The following is a 15169-nucleotide window of genomic DNA, read 5'->3' on the forward strand; positions in this document are numbered from 1 at the left end:
CAAAAGCGTAGTGGATAGTAGAGACTTGGATATCTCCCTGACCTTTATTCATGTGGACAGTGGAACAAGGAGGAAGAAAAACCTTTATCTCCTTAATGCCAAATTTCAAAGTCAACAAGGCCAGCGAATTTGGAGGGACGAAAGCATGACCAACTTGGGTGCCGAGGTGCTTAACTTGTTTGGGTGTTTGAGCATTTGGATCTGCTATGGTCAATTCTTTTATTTTTTGTGTGTTTTTTGCTACTTTCCCTCCTTTTTTCTTTTCTTTGTTTTTGTGTATGTGTTTGTCTTGCTGTCGGTCACTCCTCTCGAGTAGAGGTAAGATCGGGCCAAAAAAAAGCACCCGAGCCCAACGCAGGCCCGAGGGGTATTAAACCCGACCCGGACCGAGCCCGACTAATTAACTGGATTTGCTGGCCCGGCCCGAGGGGGCCCGAAATTACATATTTTATTTATAAGGAGGGGTGATTTATGATAACAAATTAAACTCTGCCTTTTGTTACAACATCTAGGCCTAAGTTAAATAAAACTGTATAAACATTTACATCTTTTATATTTCTGTGTCTGCACTGCAGATGTTACATTAAGCGACAATCTGTCATTGACGTTTTTTTTTTTTTGAGGTAGCGAAAACATTTAAGGGCGTCCGTCATTTTGACGACTTGATCATTGGGCCATAATCCACAGCAGCAGTAGTAGTACGTCCTTAAGATTTTAGCGCAGCACTTTCATTGAGTGGGTGTTGACGTGTTGTGCCCTTTTCCGACTCCTATGCAAATTCCCCCCCCCCCCCCCCCCCCCCCCCTAATCGTATTCTATATAAAACGCTTATAAAAACAATAAAGCGAGCTAATTATAATAATTGGGAGATCCTAGTCTATATAACGCGTTTATTTAAACAATAAAGCGTGATTTTATTCTGCAAATTGCGTTTTTTAACGCGGATGAAAATGTCACCAACGTCAATGTACGCTTCCGACAAAAGCGATCGTATTCTATATAAAACGCTTATTAAAACAATAAAGCGAGCTAATTATAACAATTGGGAGATCCTAGTCTATATAACGCGTTTATTTAAACAATAAAGCGCGATCGTATTCTACAAATTGCGTTTTTTAACGCGGATAAAAATGTCACCAACGTCAATGTACGCTTCCGACAAAAGCGATCGTATTCTATATAATACGCTTTAAAACAAAATAAAGCGAGCTAATTATAATAATTGGGAGATTCTAGTCTATATAACGCGTTTATTTAAACAATAAAGCGCGATCGTATTTTACAAAATGCGTTTGTTAATGCGGATGGAAAAGTCACCAACGTCACTGTACGCTATGATTTCCGCAATCACAACTAATTGTACACAAATAATATTTATTTGATTTACTATATTCCTTGGTCTAGTATCCATACATAGTTTAAGTATATATTTTTAATGAACATATATTTATAATTATTAATTAATTAAAAAAAAAAAAAAAAAAAAAAAGCAGGACCGAACCCGACCCGACCCGACCGTATGACTGACATTTCAGGCCCGACCCGGCCCGAAATTGCCTCGGGTTCGGGTTCGGGTTCGGGCTCGGGCCATAAATCTTAGGTCTACTCTCGAGGGACATGACCAGGGTAGATAGATGGAATTAGCGAATTAGTCTGCAATTGCTCAACTCCAGCACATTTCATGAAAACACAATTGTTAAAGAAGAATTTGATTTTTACAGTTTATTTGTCCAAATCGTTGTCACAAATGGGCATCTTAGTTCTGCCATGTGTCGCTCCACCATTCACAATGCGGAAGCGTGGGCAACAGACTTTTGTCCATCTGGAACCCGAGGATAGCTCTGGAAAAAGGAAAGAGGTGGTGCAGAAAATTGGAAGGTTTGTCACATGCGTATTTTTATAAGTGTGAATACATACAGGGGGAGCCTAAGCCAACCAAAATAGATAATATATTGGAATTTGAAAAGCGATTTGGCCAATAGGAACAAGTGGATGAGTGGAAGGGTAAGCAACAGCATTACCCATAAAAATGTTTGATAAAAACTGATAGTTTGACACCTGCCCAGTCTGATTTAAAAGATTCTAAAACATGTGAGAAAAAAATAAGAAATAACAAAAAAACCTCAATTTATCCCTAAATGTTTTGAGATTGCAATTATCTTCACTTTAAATCAGGGGTGTCAAACATAGCGCCTACGGGCCGGAAATGGCCATTAAGGAGGTTCGATCAGGCCCGCAGGATAATTTAAAAGTGGAAAAAATGCTCAAACTGTCACGGGCCCGGACCAGAACGGAGGCAGGAGGCAGGAAGGATGAACTCATTCGCGTTAACGATCCGTACTTTTATTTAGCAAAATAAAAGTCGTCCAACACTCAGGGACAAAACAAACAAAAACAGGCTTTACAGGCAAACAGGAACTCAGACTAAAAATACTCACAAAACAGGTTTTACTCAAAACGTGCAAACACAGGTTTCCTCCAGACAGAACAGAATAATGCAGAACAGAAAACGCAAATGAACCAGCACCCGCAATACCCACAACCCACCCTTAAGTAGCACGCACGCAAATTAGCTGATCAACTACAGCCGGTGCCCAGGGGGCGGGGCCAGCCGGTCGCCACGGCGACCATGCTGGACACGACACAAACAACATGGAATTTACATTTTTAATAAGATGCAATTCACGGATTGTCCACGATGTTTCAATCAATGCATTGTGATGCAGATTTGAAGGGGAAATTTGCCTCCATAGGTCTGGACAAATCAGTATCTACTACCAGGATACCCCAAATTAACATCCCTTGCTGTTAGAATTGTGTGCATGTTTGGAGCAACCTACCTTTGTAAACAAATCTTCTCAGTAATGAATATGAATAAAACAAAAATGCGTTCAAAGCTCACAATCAAGCACTTAAATTACATTCTAAAGTCAGCTAGTTAGGAGTTGACACCTGGAATTGATACATTTGTACAGGCGTAAACAATGCAAAATATCAGAAACAAAAACAAGTCCAGACTGGACTAACGCCTTTAAGATGCTGCCTTAGAATGAAGAATACAGCTCTGTGAATAAGTATCCTTACTGTGGTGATTTAAAAAATGGGCAATTTCATGTTAGTCAGTAGCTTCATTGCATAAAAGTATGGTGGAATTCTACTGTTCATGCAACTACATTCATTTTCAGTATGTATTGTATAATGGATTGTATGTACGTTTCAAATATGAAGTTTACACATTTAAAAAGATGTGAAAACTTTCTTTCTTTGCACATTTAACATCACTCTCCTTAGTTTGTAAGGTGTAGGCAGAGATTAAGTATAGATTTTATAAGCACATGTGCAAATGGTTTAAAAAAATCCTATCTTTGTGAATATCATTTAATATTAAACTACATTACTATATTTTTCGATACCAATTTATCGTTAAACTTTTGTGCCTTTGTAGAATCATTAAGATCAGTTGCAATGCATATATGTGAACGATAAAAGTAAATTGCACATTTGTCCATGAAATGAAATGAAATGTGTTGTAAAAGGAATGCTCATTAAAGTTCATCATTTTCCTAATATTCTTTTGCTTCTTTATACCAAAACATATGAAAGACATGATATTTTGGTTGTTTATAGCATGTATGGTATCATTTTAATAGTCCGGTCCACTTGACATTTACTGAGGTCATATGTGTCCCGCGATGTGAAATTGGTTTGACACCCCTGCTTTAAATAAAATGGTTTGTTATCCGTGACTTGTGTTTGATTGAATTGTTCTAGAGTTCCTATGTGTGCATGCGTTACACTGTATATTGTTTAAACGGTAGGGCTTTTGTTTAAAAAAAGTCCAATGTACTTTGAAGAAGGTGAAAAAAAATGTGTTTCCAGCTCTTTCCATAATGGGCAATCAAGTCAAGTGATGTTTATTTGTATAGCCCTTAATTACAAAGATTCTCAAAGGGCTGCACAGATCAATGAAATGAAATGAAATGAAATGAAATGATCTGCATTTATATAGCGCTTTTCAAGTCAAGACTTCCCAAAGCGCTTTACAGTGTGCTTCACATTTCCCAAAAGCGTCCGTGCAGCCATGTAAGGCGCTAACCTGCTTATTGGGGGCATTTGGGGTTCAGTGTCTCATCCGTCGGAAATGAACGAGGCAAACGTAGCGATAGATCGACTTCTTAACACTATTTCCAGTTGAGTCGTTTCCACAAATTCCGAATTTTTGCTAAAATATCTTATATTTGGGGTTATTGAATGATGGCTGCGTCCTGCCAGAAACACTGCTCCTCCTTGTTTTTGAATTGTGCCGGTGACATGAAGAGCATGCTGGGAGCAGGCATGCGCATGGGTTTCCAGGCAGATTTGACGCGATAGATTTTAAACAGATCTAAAAATATGAGAGCGCTGAATAGCAGCGCGTACTGTACTGTATTTTTGACTTCATAGTTAAAGGCAGTCTTCGTACCTAGAGGCAATATTTTCCCACTCTGTTACTTAGTAACCTGAAACTTTCGTATGTAGAGACATTCATAAGTAGAGGTGCCACTGTATGTGCATATAGGCTGCCCCCCCCTAAATTGAGTATTTCAAAGTTATAAATTCAGGTTGGATGCGAGTATATATGGTCGGGAGAATATCCCTACGACGGAACGGCGCCAACCTTAAGTGTATTTAGTGAATCTTTGTACTTCAGATGTTGCCACGAATTGAGAGTTGTAAGTGTAAGAGATGCAGGAGTGTCCTTAGAGATCTTGTAATATATGAACTGCATTGAATGAATCACAGAATAACACGGCAATGCACCTTTTAGTAATGACAGTAGCGTTACAAAATTTCCTTAATTTGTGTTACAATAATCGTTACATAGAAAAATAATTGTGTCCCAGGAATACGTTCCTTTGTAGCGCTTTAGTCCCAACACTGTTTGTAGCCCACAGAATGGCTGATTGACTTTTGACTTGTTTTTTTGCACTTTGATTTTTAAGCATTTTAATGAATTGAGGGACGGCAGATGCGGAAGGTGCCCGAATTATCCATTTGTTTAAACGCTTGTGTGAATTTTTGCCACCAGTCTGAGGTGTACCACACATCTCCTACCCAAAGCCACCTTTACGATGTTAAGAGCTATGATACATCACAATAATTCAACACCTTGGCAATATGAATACGAATGCAGTGGGAAGCTTGATTCACTTTGACCAAAATATTCATCTCAGTCTGTTTTCCTTTATTGGGGAGTCGTGATGTTACCTGATGACTGCAAATGGGATCAAACTGAGCTTGCACAATGCCATTTAACGCTGACTTAATGTAAGATATATTTGCTTGCACCAGATGGAAAGGTGATAACACGTGTCATTCTTCTTTCCTGTATCACAAGTCTTATTCAGTACCTGGTGATTCCTTCTCAAGTTATTTATAGTTTCCCCCCTTTAGTGTCTAGATCTTATGCACAATTAACCGTGGGGAAAGATAGACTAAGTAAAACTGAAATCAAACTGTTACTTGAAATCTTCCAAGTTACCAGACTGTTAATAATACACAGAATAAATTTGAGGTTACATGCTTTTTTCTAGTGTGAGTATTATTTATACAGCCTGCTTTCCTCTAACTTTGTCCCATCAACAATTCACCTCATCCAACACTTTGGATTCGAAAGATCACCATTGAGCAAGTTTTGTAGAAGCCTGACCATGAATGACACAGAGCGTTTGAAATTTCCATGGTACAGAGAAAAAACAACCAAAACATGAGGACTGGAGTTGGACACACAGGTTGGTTTCCAGACTCGTTTTGAAAACCCAACATTAAAAATCAAACATTTACTAGGATTCCAAGCACCCGTATGTACCCTGATAAATGCTTTCTTAAGCAATTAAAAAGTTCTAAAAAGCCAAAACTTCTTTGTTGCCATTAACTCCTAGCCACGCTTTTCTTTTCTTTCTTTTCTTTGAGTTTCTTTTCAACTTTTATTTCGAAATACACTATCTTTTATTGAACATTACCTCATGGCCCTTCTCAAGGTTTCTTCATTTTCCTCACGCTGAGGTTTTTGAGTTTTTCCTTGCCCCCATGTAGGTTTTAGATCAGGGGATAGTGTAATCATGGTGTGTAGTAATAGTTTGTGGTCTGCACAGCCCTTTGAGACTCCTTGTCATTAAGGCTATACGAATAAACATGACTTGACTTGACTTGACTTTTGTGGTTTTTGGGGGCCACGATTTTAAACATGTTGCAAGCGTCCTTGATGAAAATGATCTGTTTAGTGACAGTCGACAAAGGATATGGAAGTTCGAAAAATGTAACTTCTTGTTTTCATGCAATTTTTGGAATTGGTTTTAATGCTAATGATCAAGTACAGCTTCTATAACCACATGGACTGGATGGACGGAGCCACAAAATAGTTGACTACTCACTGTTGCTGACATTTCAAACCTCCTGAGCTAATTTCTTTCGAAGGGCTAATCTTGAGTATTCAAATTGTCTTTATTTTCATTTATACCAACGTATGATTAGACAGGAAACAAAATATTTTAAAGGGACATTGGGTATTATTTACCGCCTTTTGGTGGTAAAAAACAATACTGTTAGAAAAACAATATTGATTTGGATAATAAGCAAAAATACATCAACTATCATATAGACAGTAGACACACATTTTTTTAAATACTTATAGGTTGAAAAATTACTATAGTCACCTACAATTGTCCGCCATTTTGCTTTTATGGGCATGATAAAACCTTACTCTTACATGTTGAACAAGTTGTGAGGATTGGCAAGTCAATGAGAAGTAAATGGTGCAGTTTGGTCACTTTAAATCTCCATAGTTTGAATGATTCTTGGTAGATTTTAAATGAAAAGTAATGAAAAGTTTATTCTTCGAGCACTTGTTTTTGGTTAACTGGCATGATGTGTATTGGTTGTGTGAACCTATTTGAAGCTTTTATGATTACAACCTGGTAATAACATATTAATAAAATATTTTTCCAGAAATGCAAATCAAACTGGTACCCCTTTAATGCTAATCAGTAACTAAAAAGTAACTCCCAGCTCCAAAAAGTTTGTCTACCCGTGCACTACACAATAAAGCAGCATCTAGTGGTCAAATATTATACAGTGCCCCTTTCAAGAAATAAGGGAGTAATTGTAGACTTGCTTAGGTTATAAGTGCATCAAAAATACTCAGCTGCAATAGTACTGTAGTGCAATGAGAAGTAGCAGCATCACTGTGCAAAAATATGCATAAAGACCCTCAGTATGAGTTTCGTCATTTTATTATATTTATACAGATGCTTCATTTGAACACACCGAGGAGCTTATAACTATGAGTCCTATTTGTTGAATTCATATTTTTTTCACTCAACCTTGTGAAACCAAAGGGACAGTGTGTATTATTCAGCGCATCCTAGTGGTAAAAAAAACTGTGTAAAAAGTATATATACATTTAAATAATAACCAAACTACATAAACTTTCATATAAACGTGATTTTTCGAAAAATAACTGCAATCGAAAAATTTCAATTAATTTTACATAACATGAGCCACATCAAGAAGGAGCTGACATATTTGTCCGTCATTTTGCTACTATGGATACCCCAAAAAACCGAACATCTTCCTAAAGGCTTGACTAAAAAAATGGAAGAAAACTTTTGCAGTTTGGTCACTTTGAGACTCTTGTTTGGAATCTTCCTTGCACTTTTTAGAACTGGGTTTTTGTTACACTGCACAATACAGTGACATCTATTGGTCAAATATTACACAGTGTCCTGTAAATACAATTTTGTTATAAATGGTAAATGGTAAATGGTCTGCATTTATATAGCGCTTTTCAAGTCAATGAAGACCTCCCGAAGCGCTTTACAATGTGCTTCACACTTACCCATTCAAACACACACTCACACACCAATAGCGGCCATGCAGCCATGCAAGGAGCCGACCTGCTTATTGGGAGCATTAGGGATTCAGTGGCTTGCCCAAGGATACTTCGACATAAAACACAGAGGAGCTGGGAATCGAGCAACACACATTATAACCTTTCCAACCACACTAACAGGTAAGATCTATAAAATGAATGATTATTCAATATGTGCCACTGTGAGTTGTTATTTAAGTCACCTTGTAAATGTTATATCACGAATTTGGGCGTCTGCAAAACTTTAATACTTTGACGCAGGCGCACTCCGTACCGTCTTGTATAAGCATTTATACAACAGCAATCCCAGACGCTTCATTCACGAGCAGGCTCTTGATTGGCCACACCTCTCAGGCCCGCCTCCTCCACGTGAAAACGGTGACGTGCTTATGTAAAAAGAAATGAAAGCGGATCTGGCCAATCACTGAAGCGAGCGTCCTCCCGCCGAAACGCCTTCAAACCCGGAAAAGAGTCAACACATGGCTGGAAGCGTAGTGTGGGCGGGTTTTATAAAAATGTAAGCCAATAGAAAATAGAGGGAGGATACCTCGTGAATGAGGTCATTTTCCTACGGGGAGAGCGGCTACGCAGTGCGAGTAGCTTTCTGACAGGAGAACAGCAACCTTCCGGACAGCAAAACACAGAAATTCTCGGTGCTCTTTTCCAGTTGGAGTCAAGGTTGCAGTTACCATCTAGGACCCGTGTCGGTATGTAAAGTTCTTAATACGCACTCTTCACACTAAGAGATGTAGTTATCTGAGTTGCATAATTGTGTCAATGGACCACTGGATCAGTGGGTGGGCGGGCTTTCACGTGAAAATGTCAATTTCTTTATAATGTTGCCAACTAAAATATTCAACGTCGCTTTAAGTATCAATGAATTACGGTTAAAATCGACTGGGGGTCAAAAGATAATCTTATGGCTGCCGTGTTTCGGACGTCACATGAGAAGTCTCATAATGCCTTACATAAAGTGCGGTGCAGGACATGTGCGTGGAGTTTGTCATGATGCACCGTCCCGGAATGCATATTTTTATGAATCCAAACAATTTCCAATAAACATCAATTGTAAAAGGATGGTGTACTTGACATTCTGGTTAAGACAAATCCATCCCCCTTTTCCACCCCAAAAATAACCGAGTTAGGATTGCCACAAATATTTGTTTTACTATTTATTGGAAAGTCTAAGGGTTGGCAACCCAAAATGTTGAAGGAGCCATAATCAACTAAAACTAAAGGTCTGGAGCCGCAAAAAATAATAGCTTTATGTATGCCTTATTTATGTAAGGAAGGACATAAACATCGTTAACCTTATGCGAAAATTGCCTCACTGCATGTTTTTCCCGATGTTTAGTTTCATGCATGGGAGGTAGGAATATCAGTTACTCACATTTTTATTAACTTTGCCAAATTGGAATTATTCAGGTCCTTCTATTTCCAAGCCTTATCTATGATTAACCAGGGGTCGTCTCCTTTACACACATGTGCGACTGTGTACAGCAGGGGTCAGCAACCTTTTTGGTGTGGAGTGCCACTTTCACATTTCCTTGTAAATCAGTGTGCCAAACCAAGATTAATGACTCGCACAACATTTTTTTAATATCCAACAGAGCTGTCATTTTACACCAGTCCAAATATACAACATGGATATACATTTTGATTGTATAACTCAGTGTTTTTCAACCCTTTTTAAACCAAGGTTCACTTTTATTTATAAAAAGGTTCAGAGGCACACCGTTGAAAATGTTTGAAAATGAAGTTATGTCAAATATTGCACTGTACTACCCCAGAAGCCGATAATTAGTACATAAAAATAAAATAATACTTAAAATAAAAAAGAATGATGTGCTGTTTTATTTTTTACGGTGCAATGTTAAACCGCTTTGTTTAAGAAATGAAGTTATTAAATGTACTCATGCCTCATTCATCCGTCCACACTGGCTGGAAAGAACGAGATGTTTTTGCTCGAGGAGCCGTCATGATCCGTTCATTTATCGCGCGCGTGTGTTTCATTGGCTGGGTTAAAACACGGATCTCTCCTCTGCGAGGCGCCACGCTAACACACACTGACACACGAAGCAGAGGAGGAGAGGCGCTAACGTAAAGCCTCTAAATAACACGGTGGGCACATGAAAATGTCTAAATTTCAGGTAAAAATTTGCATTTTTATAATAAAAAAGTTTTTTATTTTTGTTATTTTATTTGTCAGCGTATCATGGAAATGGTGAAAGTAGAAAAGGCCTCCCTCAAGTAGAGTCCAAACCCCAAGAAATATGTATATTCAAGCGTCAAAGACATGCATGTACTTACACGCAGGTCATGATTGAACTGATTGTGGCTGCAACAATGACACAGCCCAGGAGGTGGCTGCAGAGAGTAACAAAGTTATAAATTCCGTACTGACGGGCAAAATAATCATAAGAAAAATGGTGTGGTTTAGTCATCTTGACTGTCTGTAGTTTGTACTCTTCCTCGTTCTTTGTAGTATCAGTCTTTAGTTCTGCTACAACAACATCTAGTATACTAGTGTTCCTTTTAAACAATTCGTAAAAATAGCACCCACAATTGTTGACTTTGTGAAACGAATTACATTTTTCAAATTTTTACATTTGATGTTGTGACATAAGCAACATGTTTGATTTTGATTTGACTATTTAAGGACCAAAAATAAAAACAAATTCTGGGAATAATTGTTGTCGAAGCCGCAAATCGGAGGATTTAGAGACTGAATGTGAACGATTCAGGATTTCAAAAATGATTGGCTGTTCATTTTTCAACAAATAGTTGTTGATTATTAAATTCTGGTTATACTTTTACTGAAAACTACTGTTTTTACAGTTCAGGAGACAGTGTTTTTTATTTTTCGGTAGAGAAAGATGAAAAATGCTCTTATTATGCTAAATCAACAGCTACCAAAATTGCACATAGATTAACATTATGACAAATATGTGCCAGCGCTGCTTCACCCGGCCGACTTACCTTAACAATTAGTACAATGAAATACTGTCATATCAGTTGAGATCTAGAGCTGCTTTAATATCTGAGACATAACATTTCAAAACCACTGTAATTTAGCCCTGTCTTTTGTTATTATTGGTCCTAACAGTCGATGCACAACAGCGAGGAATTGTGATTGATATTAAGTTTACGGAACTGATCCAAATGTAATGAAATATACATGGGAAAAGACCAAAGATCTCTGAGAAAAAAATCTAGACAGATTTAATCGAGGGCTGTAAAACTCACTGTTTATATATCAACATCAAATTAATCCTTTTAATTCAACGAAGTTTAAACTGATAAAATGTATGGAGGTGCAAACACACTTCTTGCTTCACTTGGCCTTGATTTGACCATACACTAAATGAGAGAAGATATGTAAGACTTGAAAACATAGAAAATATCAAGCTGTTTGGTGATGCACAAGTGGCTTGGAGACAGTAATCCCTGCCCTTTTAAGAAAGTCCATTTTCTGCTCTCAATAAAACTTGTTTAGAATGTCTCTCCTTTTTTAGCATGCACGTTTAAATATGTACCTGTAAATCGGTGCCTCCCTCTACACCTAGACTCTGTTTTGGACTCAATGTGTGAACCTTCCATTTTGGCACTCTGTTTTTTTTTTAGCCGCTGGGATAAAGTCTAAAGCCTTACGTGAATACGACACGCATTTGCGCAAGGATGTGTTCTCATCTTGGATGTCATTAGGGCAATGATGTAGGTCAAGACAACAACTTTCAACTACCAGAGGGAGAAAGAAATCACGTTCTACAACAAGACCACCCTATTTAAACTACATATTTACAGATAAAGACTTAAATCATCAATCTGCTCTTTTTTTAATTCAGAAAGGCACATGGTTAGCATGAAGCCACACAAACACATGCCACACAAATCTATGCCTTGATTTACAGAGATTATTATGAGTCTTGCATCAAGATTTACTATTATCAAAGCTTTTTTTTCACATTCCCTAGTCTTCCTTGGTCCACCTATTTATAGCTTGAGCGAGCCCCCTATTTGCAGATGCCCTGGCTTTGTTCTCATTAAACATTGGATCCTTCATAAATCCTTGAGTTAACAGAGACTAGTTACTGTGCTCGTTAATTGGAGAAATTATTGCCCTCAACTGGATTCACTTTAACTCTTGCAATACCAACTGTTTAAAAAAAAAGGGGGAACAATCTTTTCAGTGCAAGCCAGCAGCTTTGAGCATTTCAAATATTGTGTTTTTGAACAATGTAAAAAAAGAACTGACCAAAATAAATACAATAGTACAACTGTCCCTTTAAATTTTTATATTAGTGGGGGCGCGTTAAAACGTAATTACATGGAGTCAACGAGGTAAGATAAATCCCTAAGCGATTAGTTTATTAATTACTGTAGGTAGTATTTATTAATGTGAATTCTCTACAGAAGCGCTGACTGCTTTACAAGCTTTGGTCAAGGCACAGACACTTACCAAAACACATCCAAGAATATTTCCTCGTTTATATAATGACCCTCTGTATTCTCACTTGTTTTACAAATGTTCTTTTTATTTATTTTAAAGAAATCATATTGAATGCAATATTTAATCTGCATCACCAAACAAAAGTCAGCAGTCTTCATTCACTTCAGACTGGTTGTGAACTGGCACAATAGAGACGCCTCCCAAGAGAAGCTGTTCCCCCTTTTGTTTGCCTGGAGCAACCAGTGATCACATTTAAATGAGTTAAACGGCCTACTAGGAGTAGTATATAACCTATAATTGATATTTATTTGTTTTTTGTCAACAATTTGCTGTCTCTGACGGAGTTTCTCTATTCCTGGCCCTCGAGATGAGACTATTTCTGTCTTGGCCTTCTTGCTTCCTATTGTGCATTCTGAAGGAAAATATATTAACCTCTAATATCCTGCAGATGTGTCATGTATTGTGTTATCTGCACTTGGTATTCTTCTGGGAAAAAGGAGAAAGCCACTATCTCTGAAAGGATATCGTTGAACAAAAAAGGAAGCACAGTAACCTACTGTGAAACTTGGGTGGCTGGGTTTTGCTGCATATGGCCCAGGGTATCTTGAATATATGCAAAATAATAAAACATCTAAGGACAGATTAAATTTTTGATCATGTAGCTCTCCTGGGGCATATTTCCAGGGTATAATAATTTCAAGATGGAACAGGTCAATAAGACCCTTTTAGTAATGGCGCTGAATGAATATGCATACGATTGAGCTAGCCTGACATGTAAATCCCCCCGACTGGCAAGGCTCATCTTTAGTTATAAGAGGAGTGGAAACAGTCAATTTTAAAACAGAAGAGAAAATGTCAGTTTATTGATATCAATGACACATGAATGAGAATCCACACAAACAAATAACAAAACCCTGAGCAAGCTACATCAATATTTTTTACTCATCGCACTAAGCTAAAACTGGCTTCGACAAGACTATATAACGAAAATAAAATCTATAATTTGAGAGGATTCTGTTGGCATCTTGAAATAGATAGAAACATCCAAATGGAGAAGGCATCTCAAACCTTGTTTTGATAATAGTGTGTTGCAACTCTAACTAGTGTGTTGTAAATTCAGGATACTGATTACTCTCATGTTTTGGAATGTGTATTATAGAATTTACCTGTTTTCCCCCTTTCTGAATAATTATATTGCATTACATTTTTATGGCACTTTGAATACGGTCAAACACTTCAAAGTGAATACATAATTCATTGACTCATACTTTGGTGGTGGTAAGCTGCATACTATATGTAGCCTCAGTTGCCCTGATCCAGGCTGATGCCAGTTTGCAGCAACCACTGAACTTCGAAACCTTTTATTCACCATTGTGATCCTAAAGTGTATTAAGAAACTTGCCAAAAGACATAAAAAACTGTATAGTTATTTTCATCTGGCAGCTAAGAGCAAAATGACCTGTCTTTTATTTTAAAACATGGTTTGAGGATCTGCTCTATTCATACTCAACAAATGAATTGTTTAGGATAGTGGGAGAAGTTATACATGTAGAAGCTACTCGACACAACAATTCCATTACAGATACAACATCACATCATGTTTTATTGTCTAAAAGGCCGTACTTTTCTCAAGACACACTACAGGAAATGGTGCCCCAACGACCCTAGTGGTTATGGGAGCCTACCAAACAAACAACCATATATATACTGTGTGTATATATATATATATATATATATATATATATATATATATATATATATATATATATATATATTTACACATATAAATCCAATTCCGCTCACAGAATGTACTGACTTAACGGCTAACATTACATTTGTCATACCGGCTTGTGCTGTGTGTACGTATCACTTTTGTGTACATAATTTTGAAGACAATCATTTGTCATTAACTTGATAAAATGTCCGCTGTGGTGTTGGCACACCTGAAATTCATATCATTTTGTTTTTGCAGTCATAGGATCAGAGGCAATCAGCGATGCCTCCTTAAATTGACGAATGGTTGCCTCCTAAACAAAAACTCTTCCCTAGACCGACATAGCTCAATAAAATACAAGTCTATCCGCTGGCATAGCCTGGCCATCTTTCTACACATTGACCTACCTAAGTCATTAGCAGCAGGCCTTGATAAGTCTTGGCTAAAGCAAATTTTGCCAAACCAAATATTGGTGTTTTTAGATCATTTTCGATTGATCATAACTACCGGTGCAGTCTCAATACTGTTCCATCGTGTAAAGGTGTGACCGTAATGTAATGTAAATTTTAGGTAGAATCAACGTTAACGTATGCATATTTTGCATTTAACAAGGTCGTTTTACACTTTTAAAACAGTTGGGTTAAAATAATCAAAGTTTGGTTCAAAAATGGACCAACTCAAAACTTTGGTTAATTTGACCCAAAGTCGTGTGTTTTCTTTCTTCTTTTTTTCCCACAAAAACATTCCCTTGAAATCATGTGTTTATTTTTTATAACGAAAATATTTATATAAAGAGTATTTCAGTTTAAATAAAATTAAAAGTTAATTTGATAATAAATCCTTTTTTTTTTTTTTTTTTTTTTTTTAGGACAACCCCCAAATGGGGTCGTTAGTGTAAAACAATTCAAACAAAATTATCAAATTGACCCGAGTATTGGCTTGGTCCCAGTTTTAAACAAAAAGTTTTTGGAGTGGGGTATGTATGAAAGATGCACTCTAAAAATTGTTGGTTAGAAAAACCCAACTTTGGGTCAATATTGGACCAATCCAAAACATGTGTTGGTTTGACCCGATGTCTTGTGTTGTTTTACAGAAA

At 37.3% G+C, this 15169-nt stretch overlaps 1 protein-coding gene across 2 annotated transcripts in view; it reads left to right on the forward strand.

Moving 5' to 3' along the window:
* The first annotated feature begins 8477 nt into the window (after window positions 1-8477).
* per2 (period circadian clock 2) overlaps window positions 8478-15169 on the forward strand; it is a 34986-nt gene continuing 28294 nt past the window's right edge. For both annotated transcript variants that reach the window (XM_088337052.1, XM_088337053.1), the window contains exon 1: window positions 8478-8616. The gene's annotated coding sequence lies outside the window, so the exon portion shown is untranslated. The remainder of the gene's footprint in view (window positions 8617-15169) is intronic.

The sequence above is a fragment of the Urocampus carinirostris genome, chromosome 1 (assembly GCF_059441175.1).
Source record: "Urocampus carinirostris isolate Australia breed hairy pipefish chromosome 1, RoL_Ucar_1.0, whole genome shotgun sequence".
NCBI lineage: Eukaryota > Metazoa > Chordata > Actinopteri > Syngnathiformes > Syngnathidae > Urocampus > Urocampus carinirostris.